Below are 12,092 nucleotides of genomic sequence, written 5' to 3' on the forward strand. Positions count from 1 at the left end.
GGTAGGGAATTTTTGTGGGGGGGTGCCAATTATTTTGTGTATTATAATGTGGAGGTGTCTGCGTGTAGTGAAGGGTAAAAGGTAGTTGGTTTTCGTTTTTTCCCCTCATTTTTTTCACCCCAAAAATTAGGGTAGGAGTTGTGAAAATAGGGTACCGTAGCCGGAAGCAGAACTTTTTTCTTTTGCCTAATTCATAAAGTAATTGGTTATGGGTGCCCGATTCCATAATCTGACTCGGTTCCTGACATTAACGGTCGGGTACTTGGTTCTGTTTAACAGCCCTAGTCATTTAGGCTATATTCTTGGCAGGCCTAAGCTTTGGAATTCTAAAAAATTCCCAACTACCAAAGCAGCACAAACAAGTACAACTACAGGTTGGGTGATGCATTCAAATGCCAATTATCATTGTGTCAACAATGACCTAGCCAACTTGCCCCCGGACCAACAATGGTGGAATAACCCCGATTCTTCTGTAGATCTACAGATCACAAACACAATAGTCATGACAGGAGAAGCCCTGTTGAAGCTTGAAAATAAATTTTTAAACGGGAACCTACAAGTAAGTACTACAGTACTTTGACATACAAAGTAATATTTTATAAAAATTGAAGGAAGATTAGGCCTACGTCCTGGATGAGCCATTGGGCTACAAAACGCTTAATATCACAATGTTGTCATTGTTTTGATTTTCCATTTGGTTTTAATAATAGGGCATGTAGGGTAACAGAGTCAGTATTTATAAGCAACAATACTGAGGTTTGGCAAGACTTCTTGATGATATCTGGAGACAAAAAAATGCGTGCAATTTTTGGGATCGTTACTACATGTATGTCCTCATAATTATGCAAGCTTAATTAAATTTACATGTAAGCTTAAGAAAATGATTAGGCCAGGTTCTTTTTAATGCATTAGCCTTTACAAAAAAAAATTTCGCGACCCGAACTACGCGCCGTGAAAACTTAATTTTCCTATATGCATCGTGTACACAGACCAGAATTACCATTCGTATATGAATAATTAATTAGCCATAATTCCAAAACCCTTTGACCTACATGTATGATGTATAGTCATGAAATTTCTTGGGTATGTTCATGAAGAGTTGCTCTGAAAAACCCAGCCCTTTTAGGGTTAAATGTAAGATTAGGGCCTATATTTTTTGTTTGGACTAAATGCATATTCCACGTGTCCAACAAAAAGATGAATTACAATGTGAAGGAGAAACTGGGAGATGAAATTCAGGAAGATGAATTTCAGGAAGATGAAATGCGTTTAAATTTGTAACCCCAGTCAGTGGTGGTAGGGTCTTTCCACACTACAGGGTACAAAAGTGTGACAATGGATTGGAAAATGAAGCGAGACATGTAGCCTACCCTATCAGTATCAAGTTGTTTATGTATGTATCACCCTGGAGAGGTCTACTTTTATGAAAGAATCCACTGGTTCACAGGGCCATACATGTACGTACATGTACCTCTTAAAATTTAATGAACCCGAACACATCCCCACTGTCCATGTATACATGTACCCGTACATCAGATCAGACTTCACGCCTGATAGGTTTTTACGGCATGTGGCTATTCACAACAATATGCTTGCTTACTATGAGTGGATAGTTAATTGCAAGGGGCCGTTGTGAAGAGTGCAGTTACGCTTCCTAAACTGATATAATTGTTTTGCATCGTAAAAGTCAATAGTCAGTGTCATAAATTCTCAAATAAAAGTTAAAGTTATAAAGAACACAAAAAAACTTACCCTATAATTAGCAACAGTGTTTTCTTTCTACTTGCCATTTAGGCTACCATTCTAAAAAATAAATGTCCCACAATTTTCTGCATTTTTTCCTAAACCAAAGCCCTTGTCTTTTAAAACAAATGTATGTAAAAAGGCCCAAAATTCTTTATATTTTTGGAAAATATGATTTTTTTTTCTTTTCAAAGTTGCCCCCAGTCCTAATTCATTATTGTCTCATGGCCAAAATAGTGTGACTGCTAAAGAAATGAAGAATATGTAATTAGCATACATAAATGACTAATCAAGGTACAGCATGCAAAGTTTTCAAATACACTGTAATCATGATGCCCACTTTATTCTTCTAAAATACACAGATCACCATTTTGCTAAACTTATTTATGCAATATAATTTTGTAAAATCAGGAATCCTACATGTATATATTGTTGGTAACTGAAATTGTTGTTTTATTATTTTGCAATAAGTTAGTCAGAATCTTTTCTATTTTCTTAAAGGGAAGATACAACATTTGCAAACATCAAAAAACAAAATGATCAAATTACCACGAAATACCATACTGGATTGTTAGGGAATGACAGTCTAAAGTATCCTGTAAAGTTGTGGCTCCTGGTGTGCTGACATTTTCAAGAAAAACTGTAGTTTTCCAACCCTGGTCGGCCGACCAGTGTTGGAGAAAACTGGCTTTTTTTCAAAAGTGCTCCTCATGTTTCATATTTAGTTCGTCTGCATTTCCTTTGCAATTGATTACACACCTGTGAAGATGTACGAGCCTGCTAGACTGATTATCTGATTCTCCCCAAAGTCTATAAATTGATCTGTTTCATCTTAAGTTGGGTCAGGGAACTAGACTACAAGATTATGATTGGTTTTCATGGTTTTCCAGCATCTACGAACCCAAAACGTGAAACAAGTCAATGTAACAATATTTGCTATAACATACTAATCCTCCAAATCCATTTATTTCTGAAAATTGCAGCAAAAGCAAATGTTGTACATTCCCTTTAAATTAACAAACTTATGCTAATTTTGTTTTATGACAAACCTAATTTATAACCAATATGCATGTAAATGTATGCAAACCATAAATCTATACTAAAACAACCATATTTTTTGAAGGTCGTTTTTCCTAAAATTATTCATATCAAATGTAATGTAATTTTGTAAAATTCAGAAATACTATATTATGTTACTGAACTTGTTGCTTTATTATTTTGCAATAAGTCAACTGGTCAGAATCTGTTCTATTTTCTGAAATCAATAAGTGCAAATTTTATTTAATGACAAAAACCAATTTATAATCGATACATGTATCCATACAAATGCAAACCAGAAATCTATTAAAATAACATATTTATATGTTAAGATCGTTCTTTAATTAATAATCAATAAAACCGCGGTCACCAATGAATGGATTGTAAAATGCAAATTTGTAAACTTGTTCTCTGTATCACGTTCAGTTTCTTTTTTTTTCCCAATATAGACAACAGTGGTGTTCCCTAACATTGCGCACTTGAATAAATCTCAGAAAATTCCAAATTAACATTTCAGAATTTCTGTACAGTTGATAAATTCTGATAAACCATTATTATCTCTACAGTTTACATACATGTACCCAACTAGAAGATTGACATTTTTGGGGGACATTTTCAAAGGGTTCACTGTGCACTTCGAAATAAAATCGGAAAATCATGCCGAAATAAATTTTTCTTCTAAGGAGAAATAAAAAAAAACATGTTGAGCGTCCTGCCTTTATGAAAAAGGGAAGCGGGAGGCCCTTTTTTCCCCTAAATGGCCGCCCGACCGGTCTATTTTTCAAGATGGCCGCCAATTTTTTTTCTAAATGGCCGCCATTGGACTCAGGACAGCTTTATATGGGCTAGATGCAACAGACAAAGATGCCAAAATGATGTCACTGTTGAAAATTTATCATTTTTTTGGTTAAAAAAAAAAGGAGGTGGCCTCCAAAAAGGAAGCAGGAGGGGACCCTAAATTTTTTTTTTTAAATCGCCTTACTTCGTAACGGGTAGATAAACTCGTGATTTATGAGCGGCAGTGTTAAGAACTTCATGAAATTTCACCTTCTGCTCTAGCTAGGTGCTACAGGCGAAAAATCAATGTGCGCTATGTTATGGGCCCCGCCACGTTACTCGTTAGCATGGTTAGCAATGAAAGGCCGATGCTGATTGGCTGCTAAAAAAAAAAATTATATAGTTTTTTTTATCAGCCAATCAGCATGGAGTTTTCATTACATCTGGCTTTCACATTTGCCATCTTGGTTTTTTAGGTTTTTTTCTGGTCATCGTCGTCTTTTACCCCTTACATTATAATTTCCCTCATAAATCAAAGCCCTGCCCTCTTTCCACAAAATTTAACCTGTTGAGTGTTGGTAATAAAGAAGGTGTCATTACCAATACCAACTGTTCAGATGTGTCACGAAATATCAGAATGTCACTTTTGACATATAGGATGGAACGCCGTATTATCGCGGTACTTATCACGTTTCTCGTTCGGAATAGAGATTGCCCACTAACCTTCCAGAATTGTCCTGTCTCATGTGTAGTATAACTCTTCCTTTTAAAATTAATATAAAAAAATCTTACGGGTGGTGTGGTTTATTCCGTGTACGATGCCTGTGAAAATAGACATGCGTGGCGTGTGCGAACGGAGGTGGACTCCCTGTTATCGCGGTATGCGGGAAGTGGTTTTTATAATGATCCCAACTTTTTTGTTCATAGTTTATCTTTGACCAAAACACCCCCTGAATAAAGTCTGATATTTTCCCTGTAACGTTCAAGTTGATTAAAGACAAAATGTCTGCAGGATGATTTCTTAAGACCCTGCCCTTCCCCCGAAAGGAGAACACAAATCCCTGAGGCAAGTCTACTGATCGGCGATTGAGGGCGCCATTCACTTTACACGGTGTGCCGTTTTATTTTCGCTAACGCGCGGTGCTTATTTTGATCCCGTAAAAGTTGTTACGATTTCGCGCTGCAAATATCGTCGTTCGACTTCATTTTACATTTGCAGCTGAAGAATGGGAACCAGACAATGGAACTTTCATGGACAGAGCGCAATTAAAGATTTAGGGGTAAACTGGGGTAAAAACGCCCATGGGGTAAAAACGCCCACTTGACTTGTTTCCACTGCTAGTAAAATTTATAAGATGAATTACTAAATGGAATATATTTCTAATAAGTACAATGTAAATAAAAACTAATAATAAAAAGAATTAAATTCATTAATATATTTGAAGGGTACGTAGGTGCTGTTGAAAAAAAAATTGAAAAAAAAGTTTCAAAAAATGATCGTCGAAGGTTTAGCCTATATCGCTTAAAATTATTTTATAAAAAAAAGTATTTAATTTTTTTATTATTCTTTAGTTGATATATGTTAAGAAGGGTTAATTACATAATTACAAATGATAACAATAATAAAATATATTTTTATATTTGGGCAATTCTTTGGTAACGGAATTACGGAATTTTGTCACTTTGTCAAGGATTATTCTTTCCCAAGAAAATATGTTCTATGCTAGGCAACTAATCTAAACATGGAAAGGGAGCCAAGACCCAGTAGAATTGATTGACCGCTAAAAAAAAAAAATCCCACAAGATTACCCTTTAAGGGGCGGAGCTTAATATCGGTAACGGAATTACGGACGGAGGACAAGCATATTTGAGTTCCCGCATAAATTAATAAAACTCTCTGAAGTTTTGAAATTTTAAAATTGGACACTACCTGTTATTTGTAGAGTTCAGGGGTGTTGTTAACTACAATGCAGAACAAAGTTGAAAAAATAATCACTCTTTTCATAATTTGCATTTTAATCACGGTAACGGAATTACGCCTGGGCGGTAACGGAATTACGCCATAGGTTTAATAGGTAAATGCAATACATTAACATTGAATTCAACATAAACTCATCACAATACAAATTTTAGAAGTTTAAAAAATGGCACAAGGGGAAAGCTAGTTAAAAATAAGCAGATCAAAATGTAAAGTTGGCCTAAACATGTCTGGGCTTCATTTTTTTTAGGTCAAAGGTCAAATGAAAGCAGTCTGGTGATGGCTGCATTGCTGGTTAGCAGATTTTAGAATTTGCCTAATTAATAGACCAATCCATAAGCCCTACCCCCTTACATATTGACCAATCACAGGATTGCCTACATCACCACTGTACTTGAGGATTTTACCGTGGCTGACTTTTGGTGGCATACATGTACATGTAGCAAAGGCTGTGATTGGTCAACACGTTAAGGGCGGGCTTAATGGATTGATCTATTGTAATCTTCCTAAAGGTAAAAATAGTCAAATAAGTTATAATGTGTCCTGGTTAAAACAAGGGCATGTACATTAAATCCATTTAACATGTTTAAGAGGGAAATCTTTGATAGAAATATTTACACATACAGGATGAACTGCAGCACCAATAACAAATGTTCAATAGTTGCTTCCTCAAATTCATTTTCTTGTACATTCTGTGCTTGTTCCATGTTAAAAAGCGTATTATAGATTTGGTAATTAATAACCATGCAAATGGAAACATTAGTTCATTTCAAGTTTAGTAAATGATTTGCTTAATACTTTATACAGAAAACAGCATTTAATCAAATCCCCATTAAATTACTACAAACTTCACGTGGATATGCAAGCAGAGATGCCAACCTTTGCCCACAAAAAAGAGTACCCCAAATTAGTTTTTTTTCGAAGCAAAAATAGTATTTTCCTGAAAATGCGACCGAATTGAGAAAGAAAATTGTCCATGGAATATTTTGACACATATATGTTTATGGGTTTTAAATGCCTAACTGTGCAATTCAGAGCAATTTACGTGTTCAGAGGTTTTACCTGTATTTATGTATTTTTTTTAACCGAAAATTGAATTTTACTATGAAAAATTGTGTTATCGTATTTCACTAGTTAATCGTGCAAAATACAATAAAACTGTACTGGTTGGCATCTCTGAGCGAGGGAAAATTTACCAAGACTGTGCAAGCCGTGAAAAAAAAAGAAAAGTTATTGGATGTTGTAGCTTGAGAGGTCTTTCTGGAATGAAAGGACATCTCGTCTATCCATCTGGGGCTCAGGTAGGATCAATGTGATGTTTGTTGTCTCAATAACATCAACATCTTCACGCTCTGGCCACACAAACTTAAACTGACCCTTATGCTGCAGAAACTTAACTGCTACCTTTTCTTGACTCTCTGTTTGTGTCAAGATTTGGCCAACATAGTACATGTAGTTTGTTGTTTTGGCAGTGTGATATGGGATTAGCACCCACTTTCCAACAGCTGCATCTGGCAAGACAACATTTACTACTTCTACAGCTCTATTCAAGTCAGTTTTCTCATTTGACACTTTCTCTTGGTCGTTCTGTGGATGTTCAAGTTTGAAGATGTGCCTGACAGTTGTACTTGATTGGGCATGAGGTTTCACATCAACCACATATCGGGATACGACTGTGACTTTGTGCATCTGCTTGGTGTTAGGAATTGCCTCTACACCTTCACAGTCAGCATCAAACTGAGGTATGACTTTTTCAACTTCCTTCTTTGGGCAGTGGATGGCAGGTGTTTTTTGGCTCAACTTGGATGCAACCTTGGCAAACTCTTCAGATGTGCTAACCTCAGCTTTACCACTCTTGACATGGATGGCAACGTCACGCTTCATTCTACCACCTATTCCATCCACACAACCTTTGCCATGGCTTGTGGCAAAAAAGTTCCAAGAGATGTTCTTATTCAGAAGAGTAGTGCTTGCAAGAAGAAAGCGCTGCTTGAATTGGGTAGCTGGGCCATCAGTGAAGACTTCAATGTCTGTGAAAGGACGAACTTCGGTCTCAAGATGATGCAAGACCTTTCTGAAGAAAGTATTCACTGCATACTTGTCATGGGACATGTAATCTGATGTTATTACCATCGAGTGTGTACCATATTTCTCCCAAGCGCACACAGTGAAAAGTGTCACTTGACCATAGGACCAGTAGGCTGACTGAATTTCGTTTTGTGTCACGGTGGTGTAGTTTTCAGCAAAGTCCAGCTCAATTACAACTTTGTCTTTATCATCGAGCACACTCTTTTTTTCCTCCTCAAAAGCTTTGGCCTGAACTCTCTTAACAAATGTGTGCTTCAAGAAGTATGGGGTTTGTTTTTTCAGTTCTTGAAAACATTCTCCAAAAGTTCCTTGAACCACGGTTTTTGCTACTTTCCCATCTTGCATTGCCCACTGAAACCACTGAAGATCCATTTCCATCATTTCTTGGGAAGGACGAAGACTGTCAATACCTGGGCACTGGGTACATTTCCCCGCCATGCAGTTTTCCTCCTTCTGGTCACAAACAATCAGAGCAATGAAATCACGGAATCCTGTTGGGATGGGATATTCAGTAGAATGTAAGGCTTGCAGAAGGAGACGGACATTTTCGTGATATTTGCAAAGGCACGAAGTGTGAGGGATGTCTTGCAGAAGTTTAACTTCTTGTGGTCTCAGCTTGGCAAATTTGGAATATGATATGTGGTTGTCAGGGTTTTCCTCTTCGTAGATACTGTGTGCCTCCTTCACGGTTGTCAGCATGTAGTGCTTTTGCAGTGTCTGCTTTTCTTGTCCTGGTTGTCTGATGATAACAACATCTCTTTTTCCAGGGCATACCCAGGAGGTGTTCAAGAAGAACTCTCTCACTTTCTTCTCTGTCTCTGGGTTTGTACTGTTATTGCCTTTTTTGGCCAGGGAAGGAACTTGCCAACCAAAATCAGACGCAAGAGCTGCCACTACAGCTTTCCTCTTCCTTGGAGACTTCGGCAAGTATTTCTTGACACGGTGTTTAGCCTTTCCAATTGACTGAGGAGAGTGAAGGGTTGTGTGCATCTTGTCCAGAGGCTGAGTTTCACCTGCATCTTTCTGTCTCTTCCGACATTGTTGTACTCTTTGTTTGTTCTTCTGTCTTTCTCTTCTTTGTTGTTTTGGTGTTAGCAGTGTTTTGGTCTTGCGCTTTCTTTCTCTATCTTTTCTCAAAGCACTCTTCCGTTTGATAGGGTTTTCTAGCAACTTGGCTCGATAGCGCTTCATTTTCTCTTTTGCTGTGAGAGGCATGTTAACACTCATTCAATCTTCAAATCTGGATAATTTAAATGAAAAAAAGTATCACAAAATGTCATTATTATCAGATTATGTATAAATTCCAAAGAGTTTATAATAACCATATTAGGTTTTCGCTATTAACTGTGTGGCTTAAGATATGACTTCGACTAACGTGTTAAGCATGGGCTAAGCATGGGCTGAGCATGGGCTCACAAAGCTATGCCTTGCTTAACTGCCTTAAGTTACATTTTATGAATGTTTTCTGAAGCTTTAACAATGTTTGTATAAATCTATCTAATGTACATGTAAATTTTATAAAAGTAACATTGTTCTTACCCCTTTGCAACAATGGATTTGAGCCAGCTCAGGAGACAGCAGTCTAGTAGACTTCATAGATGTAAAGTTATGTCAAGTGCATGTAGAAGTACAAACTTAGTCTGGTACTCAACTTTCATATACTTCTTGTAGAATATATTTTCTGTGGGCACCAGAGCATAGCCTTGGCAACACATATTTAAGCATCCAAACAACTATTAGCATTTTTTAAATAGTGAAAAAAGAAAAAGTAAAAGTAAAAAATATTGGTGGAACACCTGATTATTTTTATTTGTATTATAGCAAATTAAAGAGGGAAATAATTTAACTAAGTAATTTTGTATTTAAAGTTATCGTCCAAGGTTACATGCAAATCTCCTATTCAATGTGTCATGTACATAATCTGGAGGAAATGTGCATACTTTGTGCATGCGTAATTCCGTTACCGTAATTCCGTTACCGTTTCGTAATTCCGTTACCACTTGGAAAAATGCCAAGAAATTACTATTTTAAAGTTTTTATTTTTCATTTATGTTTATAGTAGGGTCTTTTCTAAACATACATGATTTGAAGAAAAAAAAAAAAAAATGTGTGAAATAAGTAACTTTTGCCATTTTTTTGGTAACGGAATTACGTGCTAATTTTGACATTTTTAAATGAAGGCCTACACTATATATATATATATATTTATATTTTTAGATTTTTTTTTAATGACCCTGAGTAATGTTAGTAACTTGTAACATCATAAAATAAATCAATTCTTTTCCCTATAATTCAGAAAGTAATACATACACAAAATTTTATTTTTTTACCAAATCTGAACGTTTTTAATCATAAATTGCAAAAATCACTGTTTTTACCAGAAATATGTATTTTTTTTTAATTTCGTTTTTTGAACTGAATTCTCCATTTAATTGAGGTCTGGAAAAAGTACAAAAAAGGTTTAATATGTAAATATTTATTTTTGACATTTTTTGCTCTCCCATGGAGAATTGCCCATTTGCTTAATAATGTTTTTTTGAGTGGGCGTTTTTACCCCGGGCAAAATCAGGGGTCTCGGGGTAAAAACGCCCAGTACATTTCTTGACATTAAACTCTATTGCAGCCTCATTTATCATCAAAAACCTCACTATTAGAACTTTCTACAGCCATATGTTTCTTGTATGAGTAAGTATTAGCTATTAGAGTCCTACCACATAAATATTGAACAGTGTATTGTGTGAAAGTGGGGAGGTACATGTAGGGGTATCACTAACTGACATTACGTAGTGGCAAGGTATCTGGCATTTGGTAGGGAATGCCCGAGAAACCATGAGCTCATGGCATTTTCTCAAGAAAAAACAAAGTAACACCTTTATGGTGATTTGAGTATACTTTTAATAACTAAAAATGACTAGAAATGGTTCTAAGACCCAACTAGACCGGTTTCTGCTCTCATGCTATACTAGCAGAGCTTCATCAGTAGTAAGCCAATATCGGTATTTTATATTCGGCTAAAGTCGTGTCAAATGTTACAGTGCATAGATACCGGTAAGTGCATGTAATATAATTTTGTGTCAACCTCGTGATGAGTCCAATTCCCGGTTAACGATAAACATTGATTTGACAAGTAAACCTTTCAGACTTTTGGCCTTTTTATAGGCAGGAATTGGTTCGCTGAGATTGCATAAATTTCGGGTGTTCCGAAATTAAATGCCAGTCTTTCAGCAATGCTTTTGTTAGCTGCTTGGTTTTGATGTGTGGTGTGTAGATTATCTTGAAGACTAGAGGTGGTTCTTTTGGTCGTGTTTCATTCATGATTGCTCACAGTTTTCAAATTTTACGTCTTTTATGACTGGCAATTTCCTCTTTCTTGTGGTTACAGAGTAGAAGTTTCTCCATGATTGCATTTCTTTGTTCTAAGAAATCTGTCTCGTTGTTACAGAGATGTGCATATCTTAGTAGTTCTCCTTTGATAAAGCCTTAGGTTATCAGCAGTAGGCTAGAAACATATGGTATGCCTAATAATATTGACTATGCTTTGGCTCAACATGATTGAAATAGATTTTTCAATATTGGCAGGCATTATACACGTACATTTGTAAGCCTACAATTTTGTTCTGGGCGAATTATGTATGCTAATGTTCCGCTTCCTTCCGCATAAAAATACCTGTTTTAAATGATCAAGTTTGTAGTTATAATTAACCAGCTGTGTTTGAAAAGTTATTTGTACTTGATGAAGTATCCCTCAATATTAAATTAATCACAAAAATATGACTATACTACAGGGAAACCTGTGGCATATCCATTTTTTTTTTTTATAAATGTGGGCGGGCGTTTTTTCCCCGAGGCCCGGGTAAAAACGCCCGCCAAACTTCCTCCCGAAAAGGGGGGAAAATTTCCCCTTATCAATATAATGACCATGATTTTATATTTGCACCTGATAGAGGAGACATGTATTGCATAAAACCACATATTTATTTCCTAGTGTCTCCAAGTAGTACTGAGATATTTAACAAAAACCTAAAAATCGGGCGTTTTTACCCCAGTTTACCCTATGTTAAAATATAAACGGTACCTTTTAGCAGACACGGTGAGGGAAAATTTTGCAAGTTTTGGAAAACGTTAATATTTATTAAAATCGTTAAAAGTCCCGAAAGACACAACATTTTTTAATCGTCCTTTTTATACATTTCGGTAGAAAATATTTGATGACTGGTGAACTGGATAAAAATCGCCACTTGAAGGAGTTTTGACACTGTAAAAAGAGAAATTTCCCATGCCGCGATAATAGGGATGCCGCGATAATAGGGAGTCCGACTATACATGTACTATACATGTACTATGGGTCCTAAAGTCTGCTTTAGGTTAACATTGTCATTTTTTAGTACTATGTATAACTAAGTCTTAGTATAATAAAAAATTGTTGATTCTAATTTGATCGAAACAAAACAGGGGCCCTACACTACAC

This window comes from Patiria miniata, unplaced genomic scaffold, assembly GCF_015706575.1.
Source record: "Patiria miniata isolate m_02_andy unplaced genomic scaffold, ASM1570657v1 HiC_scaffold_29, whole genome shotgun sequence".
Classification (NCBI taxonomy): domain Eukaryota; kingdom Metazoa; phylum Echinodermata; class Asteroidea; order Valvatida; family Asterinidae; genus Patiria; species Patiria miniata.